General features: G+C 36.8%; 1 long non-coding RNA gene across 1 annotated transcript; it reads right to left on the bottom strand.

Moving 5' to 3' along the window:
- Window positions 1–10715: 10715 nt before the first annotated feature.
- LOC311074756 lies at window positions 10716–14076 on the bottom strand. Its single transcript, XR_014604358.1, has 3 exons — window positions 13732–14076; window positions 11319–11409; window positions 10716–11205 (listed from the first exon to the last, which is right to left on the bottom strand). It is a non-coding gene; the product is annotated as an uncharacterized lncRNA (long non-coding RNA).
- Window positions 14077–14447: the final 371 nt, after the last annotated feature.

Below are 14447 nucleotides of genomic sequence, written 5' to 3'. Positions count from 1 at the left end.
GCAGAAAAGAAATGTAACCTACAATTTTCTGCCCTAAGTAAGTAAGACTTGTGTTATGACCTAATACTCTGCAGTACTTGTTAGGCCAAAGAAACTATTTTCTTTTCATTCAGTTGCAAAAAGATCAAGTATGAGTAGAGGGAGTAAGTATATGTTTCTTTAATTGTGTTTGCTTTATAGGATAAGCATAGACTTTTTTTACTTCAGGCTGTCTGCCTACAGAATAATCAAAACTGTTATTTTACTCCAAAAGTCAAAGGTCCCAGCTTCTGACAAAGTCTCTGCTAAAATTCGTGGTTTAAATTCCTTGCACGTCTTGCAAATATGGTGCATGCACTCAATCCAGTTAAATCAGTTTAGGAGGCTGCTGCAAGTAAAATAATCTAAAACAAAGAAGCAACACTACTGCCTCCATATTGTCTGACATGCTTAAGATGGCCTTGTGCCTCTCAACACCCCTTTGCACTTTGGTTCTGTTTTTTTCCTGATAGCAATCTCTGAAACCTGTGGTTAGAATGTCTGTCTACCGTTTCTTCTTTTTCTTTTTTTAGTTTCACTTCAAACAAGAGCTGTGATTATTGAAGCATAGTATTCTTTCACATGAATAACATCAATAATCATTTATTGATATTTAAAGAGCTAGTTAACATCAGATGCATATATCCACTCTGAATTTTCATATTTTTATTTAGCTTTGCAATTCTGACATGATCTTTAATTTTTTCATCTGATACACAATGCAGTGAAAAGTGGAAAAAGGTTACTCTTAACTGCATTTCATTTAAAATACTTTTTAAATTACATTTTGAATGAGAGCTTTAATATGCATATGAGAACTATACTTTTCAATTGCACTTCATTTATAAAAACTGAGACTAAATTGGACAAATGGCCTCATACACACCATGAGCCATGAGAGGGATCAGTGCTATAGGTTCTTCTTAGGGAAGGTTTACACAACAACAATGTACTAAAAATGGAAACTTTTTTTCTTAGCGTTTTTCGCATATGGACGACTACGTTATCAAAATGATCCCTGTTCACACAGATCCACAAAAAAAAAGAAAAAACGCTGTGTTATAGCTGCCAGGCCAGTAGTTGGCGATGTCAATTTGTAAAGATACACCAGACGCCTATAGACTGAACACGAAATATGCATGTGAGTGACGTCACCGTTTTCACAAATTCGTGTTTTTATAGTTTACATGGAGACAATAATGGTATTGTTTTTAAAAACTTGCACAAACCAACTTTCACAAACCACAAACCAACTTCTGTACAAATTGACATTGTCAACTACTGGCCTGACATGCGTAATACAGCTTTTTTAGTTGTTTTATCGGATAGGCCTACTTGTGAGTGGGGATCGTTTTGGTTAACGTTGTCATCTGTACAAAGAAAATCTTTTCAATTTTTAGTACATCGTTGTCATGTAAACACACCTTGAAACCTGTCTTCAAAAGTTTGCATTTTCAACAGTATTGCTGTTTTTATTTAGTTTTTATTCAAATAAATGCAGACTTTGTGAGCATGAGAGACTTCTTTCAAGAACATAAAAAACACTTTTAAACTGTAGTGTACATAAATTCAGAACCATTTTATTTGAGAGAACAAATCATACAATATTTCACACTGTTATGTATAAACAATATTTTGCAACATTTTTGTCTGATTTATTTCTACTCTAAATTTACACATTTCTCAAGAAGCTTTTCACTCTGAGTGTAAAAATATGACATACATCCTTGTATGTCAAAAAGATGGCAACTTCTGCACAGACCACAGGCTGGTTCGAGCAAAAATTCACAATCCCCATCAAGGCCACAGTGAAGAGAAGGGGACCTCAGACCAAGAAACTTAATTTTAGCCGGCAGCTGGCTTAAAGAGAGAAGTTCAACAGGGAGATTTTGCAAACTAAAACCACCATATAGACCCAGACCCTGAGAAGCGGTGGAACCAGATAAAGACTATTACTCAGAAAACAACCATAGATGTAGCAAGCTTCTCATACAGGAATAACAGAATTGGTTTGGTGAAAATGATGATGAAATCCAGAAGTTTCTTAAGTCAAAGTGCTCTAGCCACACAAGACTCCCTGCTTGTCCCAATAACCAGACCTGCAAGGCAGCCTACAGAAAAGCATGTAACACTCCAGTCAACGCTGAGAGTGATCCAGAACAACTGGTGGCTGGACAAGCTGGGAAAATCTCTGTGGCCCATCACAACAGATAGACGCTGTTGCTGGACAACTATCCATGCTTTTTGTACTCTGTAGGGAGGGAGGGAAGGGAGTCATTCTGCAAAACCTTTGCAATGCAGTGATAGTCTCCTGTGTAAGAACAAAGAAAGAGAATTCTGAAAGCTGCAACTGGTGAGGCATCACTCTTCTTTCCATTGCAGGGAAGATCCTTGCCAGAGTCCTTCTTGACAGGCTGTTACCTACCATCGCTGAAGAAGTTCTCCCGGAGAGCCAGTGTGGCTTCTGAGCTAACGGGGCACTGTGGACATGATCTTTGTGCTACACCAGCTGCAGAAGAAATGCAGAGAGCAGAATTTGGGCCTGTGTGCAGCTTTCTTTGACCTGATGAAAGCCTATGAAACCAAGATGCCAAGATGGGCTCTGGAAGATCTTAATAAAGCTGGGATGCATGTTTGAAGTTTCTTGCAGTCCTCCTGCAAGGATATGTAAAACTCAGTGGCAACCACTCAGACCCTTTCCCAATTGGTAATGGCGTCAAGCAAGGCTGTGTCCTTGCCTTTATGCTCTTTGCCATCTTTTTCAGCATGATGCTGACAGCAGTAGTTAATGAGTTAATGAAGACTCAAGTCTACAAGGCAGTAGTCCTCAGTACCTTGATATGTGTATCTGAGTCAAGGGTTCTGTACTGTAAACATAACCAGCTGCTTGAGTGCTTACACCAGTGGTGTCTCCTTTTCATCATGGGAATCCAGTAGCAGGACTACAAGACCAACACAGAGGTAGGAGCAGCGGGTTCGCCAAGCATCGAGGCCATGCCGTTGCTGTGACAGCTTTGCTGAGCAAGCCACATATCACGGATGGACGACACAAGACTGCCAAAAGCGGTATGGGGAACTTTGCCAGAGCAAGCATAACTCAGGAGCCTCACGCAAGCATTACAAAGATCAGATGAAGTGACAGTTGCTGCAGGCTGACATCAACCCTGAAGACTGGGAGACACTGGCAGCAGACAGATCCAGCTGCAGGACCACCACAATGAAGGCTGCCTAGGAGCTTGAGGAGCACAGAGTGATAATTGCTTAGGAGAAGTGTAAAGAAAGAAACAGAATTGGCTGCCCAAGTACCTAACAACAGCAACCTGATCTTTCCCTGCCCCATCTGCTCTAAAAGCCTGCAAGTCTATGGCCTCTGCAGCCACCCGAGAGCCTGCCATCCCAGACAAATCTTCTCACTGATCTTTGGATAAGAAAACCCCGCCAACATATATTCTTCAGTAGTTGGGAATAGTAATATAATGCAATATACAAATTGCTGTATTTCCTATTTATTATATATGAAATATTTGTACAATTGTGATGTTTTTAAAGAAACGTATTGAAATTAAAGAACAAAGGAAGAAATTATTACTATAATAGAAATGTAAATGTCACTGATGAAATTTTGCATATACAGTGAATCAATAAATGCCATTCACTGGTGCAGTAAATCTGCCTGAAACACTCATCCAAGTCATTCTCAGAAAATAACATTTTGTTCTGAGCTGCTGAAACAGATAAAAGGAGATTGAGAAAGTATCTTCAGTTCTTCACTGTGTCTACCTGACAAGATTTAAAAAATGTACATAACTAAAAACACATATAGTCAGACCATTTTGCTTTGTATTCTAGTCAAACAATCCACTTATACCTCTAAGTTTAAATTATTAATATGAGCTATCATGTAATAACAATCATCACATTACCAATTTGGAGAAGGATTGAGTGTGGCATCACCTTCCACATGGGCTAGGAAGAAAGACCTGAATGAGATAATATTAATTTTTAATTTAATAGTTTTTCATATTAAATGGTTTTCAATAAAAAAAATAAGCAAACAAAACATCTTAACATGTCCATAAAACCTGTTCACCTGAAAAGGATACGAAAAGTGTCCTTTAAACAATTTTGAAGATATCTGAACTGAATACAAAAGATACTGAGTATACATATAAACAATAGTTTTAATAAAAATCCACAATGTTGGTTGGAACATTCTGCTCAGAATTAAGTTTGACACTAATACAGGTATTTGCATGAGTGCATATGAATCCCTCACTCTTTGTGCAAATTCAGCTGATTTTGTGATCATCAAGGCCTGATTAAGGAAAGGGTTAGAATGAAAATGAATGCAGTAAACTTGGTACACTGGTTGACCTCAAAAATAAGTCACACATAATCTTATCTGCTCATGGTCACTTGTGGCAGTCATTTTAGAAACCCGAAGCCTTGTTTTCCTGTGACGCCATTAATGGAGGTTATGTGTCAGAATTAACTGTGAGGATTTGGTTTGTGAATTTCTAGTACTAAGAGTCTATAGCAACTTCGAGTACTAAAATGTGGCACTCTCAAACAGGGTTGTTGTCTTTAACTAAAACTATATAACAAAACATTTTCATAACTTGAAATAAAATAAAATATAGAAAACTTACTTGTTTATTTGAACTTGTTTTGGTTTTGGTTTGCTAAAATAACTAAATGAAACAAACTAAAACGGAATAAATCTTTATAGACATAAAAAAAACTAACACTTTACAATAAGGTTCATTAGTTAACATTAGTTAACTACCTTAGTTAACATGAACTAAGAATGAACAATACTTCTTCAGCATTTATTAATCTTAGTTAATATTAATTTCAACATTTACTAATACGTTATTAAAATTAAAGGTTATATTAGTTAACATTAACAAAGAATAATAAATACTGTAACAAATGTATTGCTCATTGTTAGTTCATGTTAGTTAATACACTAACTAGTGTTAACTAATGAACCTTATTGTAAAGTGTTACCAAAAAAATATAAACATAACAAAATTACTTAAACGTTTACTACAATTAAAATAAAATAAAGAAAACTTAATATTCTGCAATACAAACCCAAATTCAGAACAATTTCAAAACATTAAAAAAGTGTAATTTAAAGGAATGGTGATGTGATGTGTAAATATGCCTCTGTCCCAACCTTTTTGGACTGTATAGCTTTCAAAATCAAAATTTGTTTACATTTACAAAATACAATTACGTTGTTCAGTGAAAAGTAAAAACACTGGAAATCTTTTCTTTGCACTTTTGCAAGTTAAGATAATTAACAAATCGCAGATTCTTGATTTTACTGCATTTTACAAAATGTCTCAACTTTTCTGTATTTGGGGTTGTATATCAATGATACAAATATCTCTGGTCTCAAGTGAAGGAATACAAGGAATACAAGTAACAATTTATTAAATAAAACTTTAAAATTACAACAATATATAAAATAAATGCTTTAAATTTACAATTAAATGGTTATATTTAATGTTTTAGTTCATGTTTTAACATACAAGTAGTTGATTGGGACACTTTTTGCCATTTTTTACAAATATTTAATATTGTACAAATATAATATTTATATTCAGCCACATCAGCCAGTCCATCATTTAAAGGGGTCATAAAATGATAAATCAAAAATCCCTTGATCTTTTAACATATAAGAGGTCATTATAGTATAACAACATCCTGTAAGTTTCCGAGCTCATAACGTTCTTGTTAGTGTAAATATGTTAGTCCATTTGGGGTGCGTTTCCCAAAAGTAGGCTACTTTTTTTATTTCCCAAAATACATTTGCTAGTGCCTTAACTATATTGCTCAACAGAACCACATATAGCCTACCTTATCCTGTTTTCTTGACCCTGTATTGCCTTATTGTGTTTCACTGTAATTTGTAAATTTGCACTCCTGTGTTCTGTGTACTTATTATGTAACTCTGTGATGTTGTCTTGCACATTTTTCGCCTTATCTTGGCCAGGTCGCCGTTGTAAATGAGAATTTGTTCTCAATCGGCCTACCTGGTAAAATAAAGGTAAAATAAATAAATAAATAAAAAATAAAAAAATAAAAAAAAAATATATATATATATATATATATATATATATATATATATATATATATAAATATAGCTGCGAGCAGCGATTACGGGCCCAAGCCGGTGGCACCGCAACCCCGGTGCCTTTAGTTACCTAAAGGCACCGGGGTGGCGGTGCCCCCGGCTTTGGCCCTCCATCGCTGCTCGCAGCTATATTTATATATATATATATATATATATATATATATATATATATATATATCTTTAATGTATTTTTATCATGTTGAAAAAGTTTGGTGTGAATAAAATTAACCACTTAGGAGGAGTAGCTAAAAACTCAGAGTCTGACATATCCAAAAAATCCACATTCAAACCAAAATATCTGACTTCCTGTTGCTCGGAGCTAATGACTGTAAATTAGAAAGTTGTCCGGCTCGATGAGACCAATATGCGTACTGATTTTTGTAACTGTGGGTAAAAGTAACCCCCCCACTTTTGTCAAAAGCATTTTGAAAGTGACACACTTCCTGCTACCAGTTGGTGGCGCTATAACTTTGACTCACAATAGTTACATCCATCTGACCGGCCTCTTATCACGAACACACTGCTGAAGTTTCATCAAGATCAGTTAATGTGTGCAGAAGTTATAACACTTCGTGTTTCTCTTTTCTCGCCATACATTTGTTTCCTCGCCACGGCCAAACCGTTCGAGATATCAAAAATCCATCCGCAATTTAGAATCCTCAGTGTCTTGACTTCATGCTGACCGAGTTTGGAGGCGAGTGGATGAATTCTCTAGGAGGAGTACATCAAATTCCACAGCATGCGTTTTTCAAACAACCCATAATAGCCGACTTCCTGTTGGGCGGAGCTAATAACTTAGAGTGCGGAAGTTGTTCGGCCCGATGAGATCTATATGTGTACCGAGTTTCATATTAATTCATGCAAGAGTTTTTTTATATATGGACCAAGTTTTCAGACCGTGTTCAAGGGGGCGCTGTTGAGCCCCCCTGCCACGCCCGGGTACCAGCTTCAGCTTCGGCCCTGATGACCGTGGGCTCTGACCTGTGTGCAAAGTTTCAAGAGTTTTTGAGCATGTTAAGGGCCCCAAAAGCCCCTGAAACCTTGAAAAACAAAGATTAAATGGAATAGACAAATCCCCCCCACCCCCTCTACACACACACACACACACACAGAGACAGAGAGAGAGAGAAAATTCTCCAGAAAATCCACATTCAAACCAAAATATCTGACTTTCTGATGGTCTGAGCTAATAACTGTAAATTAGAAAGTTGTCCGGTTTGATGAGAACAATATACATACCAAGTTTTGTAATTCTATGAAAAACTAAGCCCCCATTTTTGACTAAAGGTGGCGCTACTGAGCCATTCCACCACGCCCCTTTCTGAAACTTTGCACATGTCTACTGGATAATAAATGTGATGTGTCTGTCGAGTTTCATGCATTTTCAAACATGTGAAGAGTCTCAAAAGCATCTGAAAATAATATTAAAGTTTGATGCGTTGCCACGACAACAGTATCTAAGATATCAATAATCCTTTCACAGGTCTACATCTGCCGTGTGTCTACATTATACACATAAAGTTTGAAGCAAATCGGGTAAATATAAGAGGGGGATTTCAAAGCATTTTGAAAGTGACACACTTCCTGCTGCCAGTTGGTGGCGCTATAACTTTGACTCACAATTGTCACATCCATGTGATCGGCCTTTTACCATGAACACACTGCTGAAGTTTTATCAAGATCAGTCAATGTATGCAGAAGTTATAACACACTTCCTGTGTCCCATTATTCGCCATAAATTCGTTTCCTCGCCACGGCCAAACCGTTCGAGATATCAAAAATCTGTTCGCAAGAATTCATCCTCAATGTCTTGACTTCATTCACACCGAGCTTGGTGGCGATCGGATAAATTTCCTAGGAGGAGTATTTCACATTCCATTGTATGCGTTTTCCAAACAACGTATAATAACCGACTTCCTGTTGGGCTTTTGTAAAACTTAGAGCACGAAAGTTGTTCGGCCCGATGAGATCTATATGTGTACTGAGTTTCATATTATTACATGCAAGCGTGTTTGATTTATGGACCAAGTTTTCGGACACCATTCCAGGGGGCGCTGTCGAGCCCCCCTGCCACGCCCGGGTACCAGCTTCAGTCCGGCCCTGATGGCCGCGGGTTCTGACCTGTGTGCAAAGTTTCAAGAGTTTTTGAGCATGTTAAGGGCCCCAAAAGTGGCAAAAAGGCAAAAAAAAAAATAATGAAGAAAAAGAAAAAGAAAAAGAAAAAGAAAAAAAAAATAATAATAATCCTTACGAAAACAATAGGGCCTTCGCCCTTTCAGGGCTTGGGCCCTAATAAAGAAAAAAAAAAAAAAGAAAAAAATAATCCTTACGGAAACAATAGGGCCTTCGCCCTTTCAGGGCTTGGGCCCTAATAAAGTAAAAAATAAAAAGGATCGTTAGCCAACTATGGTCGCAAGTTATCAGCATCTTTCGACGAGTCGGTGTTTCCCGAAACCATCGTTCCAACGAACTTTTGCGAACAGCATCGCAAAGTTGTGTGGTTGGAACGACAGCTCTAGACCTGTGGTTACACCTGTGGTTGTGGCTATACATATCGAAGACACCCTTCTGAAATTTAAAATGTCAAGTGCGATTCATAGACTTAACTGACAATCGCACACGGCAGCCAGTGTAAGTCCACAAGACCAAAAGTGCATATGAAGTGTGCCATTTGGTACAGGGCCATAGTTTGTCAAGAGATGTAAAGCACCGTTTTTGAATACTGCGCATGAGCGAACGTGCTCTAGGCCAGTGGTTCCCAATTCCAGTCCTCGTGACCCACTGCTCTGCACATTTTGTATGTCTCCCTTATTTAACACACCTGAACCAGATCATCAGCTCATTAGGAGAGACTCCATGAACTGAACTGAGTGTGTCAGATAAGAGAGACATACAAAATGTGCAGAGCAGTGGGTCACGAGGACTGGAATTGGGAACCACTGCTCTAGGCTACTATGTAAGAAAACAGGACAGAAAATAGCCTATTTCTTCTTAAAGGTGCAGTAGGACATCTAGGAAAATGCTCACTTTATCCTGATAGCACTAAAAGCATGTCTTCCCACCTTCCCAGACAATAGGCCTACTATATAGGGAATCACCTGGCACCTTTAAATGAAGATATTTTGAATGTAAAAATCTCGATATCATTATAAGTGGACTTCAGAGAACAGTACAAAATAATTACAAACATGGCCCATTTAACAAGCCGGATCCTCGTGAAATGTATGAAAGAAATGCCACAAATGTAATGTCCAAACGTTACCACCAGAGGACAGTATTATTTGAATTCTGAAACAATTTCTACAACACTCCAGAGAATGTCTAATAAAGGGATAAGTTCCACTCTCAGTAAACTTCCGGCTTCTGAACTGGTTGCAGGAGTGGGCAAGCTCTCCGTAAAAAGTGAACAGTTGGATCAACTTAAAAAAATTACTTCAATTGGTAACACCTAAAGAAATTAAGTTTTCTCAACTTAAATTATCACGTTTTATCAACTTCATTTCACTAGGTTAATCACACTTATATTATTTGAGTTCATTCAATCCTATTATTTACATTAGTCTAACTTAATTTCACTGCATTCCAACTTAAATGTATTAATTTTTACTACAGTTGGATCAACTTAAAATACTTCAATTGGTAACACCTAAAAAAATTGTTTGCTCAACTTAAATAATTATATTTTCTCAACTTAATTTCACTAGGTCAATCACACAAGACTCAAATTGCTTTAGAGATATTTATTACCATTAAGTCATTTATATGCTAACAGTGTTTTCCATATTACAAACTTTGGCACAACAAATATGAACAGTTTGTAATGATTTCTCAATGAAATTTCATTTACTGACACACTTTACATCCATAACAGTCTTTTTGCAAAGTTGTCTTTGCACTGCATACATTTATAAAAAGATATATAAAATAAAAATATAAAAAGTGGTTATGCCCTTAAAGGATTAGTTCACCCCAAAATGAAAATTTCCTAATAATTTACTCACCCCAACGCCATCCAAGATATCCATGTCTTTCTTTCCTCAGTGGGAGAGAAATTATGTTTTTTGAGGAAAACATTTCTGGATTTTTCTTCTAACAACAGACTTCATTGGTGACCATCGTATTTAAGTCCAAATCAATGCAGTTTCAAAAGGCTTTTGAAGTGTTTAAAGGGGCTGTACGCGATCACAGCTGAAGAAGAGGTTATCTAGGAAATTTCATTTTGGGGTGAACTAATCCTTTAAATGAGCCACCTAAAAACAATTAAAGGGATAGTTCACTCAAAAATGGTTCAAGTTGTTCCAAACCTGTATGAGTTTCTTTCTTCTGCTGAACACAAAAGATGATGTGTTGAAAAATGTTGGTAACCAGACAGTTGACCGTACCCATTGACTTCCAGCAGGAAAAAAAAAAAGACTGAAAGTCAATGGGTACAGTCAACTGTCTGGTTACCAACATTTTTCAACACATCATCTTTTGTGTTCAGCAGAAGAAAGAAACTCATACAGGTTTGGAACAACTTGAACCATTTAAGTGTATTTAGAAGTGCTTTAGAACCCTTTCACCAATGTAAAGGGAACCAATCACCTACAGATTTGAACAACTACATTCATACTAGACATATGACTGAACAAATGGATAGTCTCACAAACATAAGAACACATGAAACATCCAACTAAAACAGAGACATTCTTTCAAACACATATGCACATTCAAACATTACTGCGAGTTCACTGTAGTCTCCTGAAAAGACTTTGAACTTTGGGTGACATCTTGTGCTGATCGAGCTGCAAGAGAACTTTCTGGAATACCTCGAATGTAAAGCGAAGTGGTTTTGGATAAGTCAGATTGATGATGTATATCATCCCGAGAAGCAAGGCACAAGCTGATGTGAACGAAGGCAGTTCATTCAAAACTTTAACACCCTCGATGACGACACCTATGTCAGCCGGTGGTTAGTGATGTTCTCCCCCCTCCTTCCGAATAACATACACCGCCATGGTGAGCTGCTCCATCTCACCCTCACAATCATCTTGCTGGTTCTCCTAAAGTAGAGTACATATTATTTTTTTTACATTTTTCGTTCATAACTACAAAACACAAATTTGTACTTTCTGAAAAATAAAATCAAAATAGAATATGCGGACTTTCAACTCACAAGGTACTCCTTGATAAGATCTTGAGGATTTCCCCCCAGGAAAACGATGAGGGCCTTCAGGACACTCTCTTTTCACGTGAATGTTTTCAGTCTGTGATAAAGCAATTGACGAAAAAATTATTTTTCTGATTTTAAAAATTCAGAGTAATCTGTAATAGAGAATCAGATTTCGCCAAGGATAGCAAAGGACAAGAAAATATAAACATTTACAAAACTATAAAAGTTTGTATTAAATGACTGGCCAAAGTATATATATATCACAGAAGTATACAAAAGTTCATTATTCAGATTCAAACGCTGATGTCTATGTTACCGTTCAAAATAGAAGAAATCACCTTTTGAAAGTAACTGTGGTTCAAATAACAACTAATTTATATTGCATTGACTAAAGTGGTTCAGCGCAGAGCTTCCGGATTCCACGTCAGAATGCCGGCTCATTATTGGCCAGCTCCTGTGTCAGCATCATACATATGCGTTGTGCTGCTCACGTGTACAGCGTCTGCCAATACTAAGCCAGCATTCTGGCGTGGAATCCGGAAGCTCTGCGCTGAGTTTACTACATGAACAGCATAGGAGACCGACAGGAGAGAAAAGAAACTGTTGAACAAAGTCATTATTTTTGTTTTGTTTTTGCGCACAAAAAGTATTCTCGTCACTTCATAACATTAAGGTTGAACCACTCTTTCTGGGCCTTGAAAAGTGCAATGATGTTGCTGCCTATGTGTGGTTCAGATTCCGATATTTTAATTTTTGTTCTAAAGATGAACAAAGGTCTTACGGGTTTGAAACAACATGAGGGTGAGTAAATAAATTAAAGAAATTTAATTTTTGGGTGAACAAACCCTGTAAAGTTCACTTCAGAATTAAAATTTCCTGATAATTTACTCACCCCCATGTCATCCAAGATATTCATGTCTTTCTTTCTTCAGTCGAAAAGAAATTACGTTTTTTGAGGAAAACGTTCCAGGATTTTTCTCCATATAGTGACTTCAACGGTTACCAACAGGTTGAAGGTCCAAATTGCAGTTTCAGTGGAGCTTCAAAGGGCTCGACACGATCCTAGACGAGGAATAAGGGTCTTATCTAGTGAAACAATCGGTCATTTTTTTATTATATATATATATAAAAAACTTTTTAACCACAAAGGCTCGTCTTGCACTAGCTCTGCGATGCGCATCTACGACTTCAAGCAATACGTTATCACACTGGAAAGGTCATGCGGAAGTACCGATCCAGTGTTTACAAAGCGAAAGTGCAAAGACTAACTCAAACGCCCTTTCACAAAAAAGGTAAAACAACTATGTCAGGCGATTTTGAAGCTGGAGGAGAACATTTTATTTTTCGCCCTACCGCTGGGTCGATACTTCCACCTACGTGTCACGACTCACGAGTGACCTTTCCAAAGTGATTGCATAAATGCACATCGCAGCTAGTGCAAGACGAGCCTTTGTGGTTATAAAGTATATACATTTCTTTCTTTTTTTTAAAGACAGATCGTTTCACTAGATAAGACCCTTATTCCTCGACTGGGATCGTGTAGAGCCCTTTGAAGCTGCACTGAAACTGCAATTTGGACCTTCAACCTGTTGAGCTCCAGTGAAGTCCACCATATGGAGAAAAATCCTGGAATGTTTTCCTAAAAAAACTGAATTTCTTTTTAACTGAAGTAACAAAGACGAAAGACAAATTCGATGACATGGGGGTGAGTAAATTATCAAGAAATTAATTCTAAAGTGTAGTAATCCTTTAAGAAATGCATCTGAATCAGTCATTAGATGCATTTATAATTTAGTCTGAAAATAAAACATGCATCAACAAATCATTTATTAGCTTTACACCCTAATATATTTAATCATTCTTGATTAAAGGGACACAGTAGTTCATTTACAGGCCATCCAAGATGTATGTAGGTGACTTTTTCTTCAATATAGCACTTTTTCAGCAGAAACCGTAGTCCTCTGTGATTCATATAATGCAAGTCAATGGCTAGTCACTTTGAGAGTCAAAAATAATAATTCTTGCATAGACCGATCGTTTCGCTTCATAAAACCTCAATGAATTGTCAGGACCCACAGGTATTAATTTTGTTTTGCCTCTATGTTTTATTTTTTTGACTCTTTTTGACTTGCATTAAATGAATCACAATGGACCACAGTTTCAGGTAAAAAAAAAACTTCTTTTTTTTCTTCAGTAGAACAGTAAAGTCACCTACATCTTGGATGGTAAATGAACAGCATTTGTTTATTTTATGAGTGAACTATAACTTTTAAATTGTCCATTTTGATTGGGTGGTGATGACAATTTAAAATTTGTATGCTATAAAACAAGTATTTAACAATTAAATGTTACTGTTAAACATACTGTGACTAAAATAAGATTGTGTAGTTGATATTAACGTAAAACACAGACGTACCTGATCCAAAATGTGAAAAATTGCAGCAGTTTTCTCACGGGTTGCTCCTCCTTTGGAACGTATTACTCCGATTAGTTGACTCATGTATACATCTAACTGTGCAAAGAACGTGTCTTCCAGTGGAACCGCCGTAAGTCTATGGAACTCTGCATTGATCCGAAATCAGAAAAAAAGAAAGAAAAGAAAAAAAAAGTCAACAACAGTCAAACCGCACATGCAAAATTGTATTATATCAACTCAAATAATGTATTTAGCCAGTAAAACTAGAAGTTTAACTACTTTTTTCAATACCTCGTAATGTCTGAAAAGCGCAGGCCACCTCGTCCTGAAATCCCTGACATTGAGCTCCTGGTTCACTACCTCCTGCCATCTGTAAGCAAACGTAAATATTTTATAACACAAACTCCTTTCAATGCAAGTCTGACACAAGAAAAACTGACACAAACACTGTTTAAATTTGGTCTTTTTCATATTAAATCAGCCAGTACTTGTGCACCTTTTACATGCACAATACTGTACATGTCACGTACCATAATCATTTTGAGCTTCAAAATTGGTTTACACTGTATGGACTAACAAAAGAGATACTTCTCTGAAAATCAAATAAGGCACATGCATTCAGAATGTCATAAGGGTGAGTTAATGCAAATTTTAGTTGGAAAATTCTTAATGAGGATAAAATGCAAGTCAATAACATTAGATGTAATTTACTCAAA

This window comes from Abramis brama (genome assembly GCF_963993115.1).
Source record: "Abramis brama genome assembly, chromosome: 23".
NCBI classification, from domain to species: Eukaryota; Metazoa; Chordata; class Actinopteri; order Cypriniformes; family Leuciscidae; genus Abramis; species Abramis brama.
The sequence above is the reverse complement of the archived record's forward strand: the minus strand, read 5'-3'. Positions and strand labels throughout refer to the sequence as shown.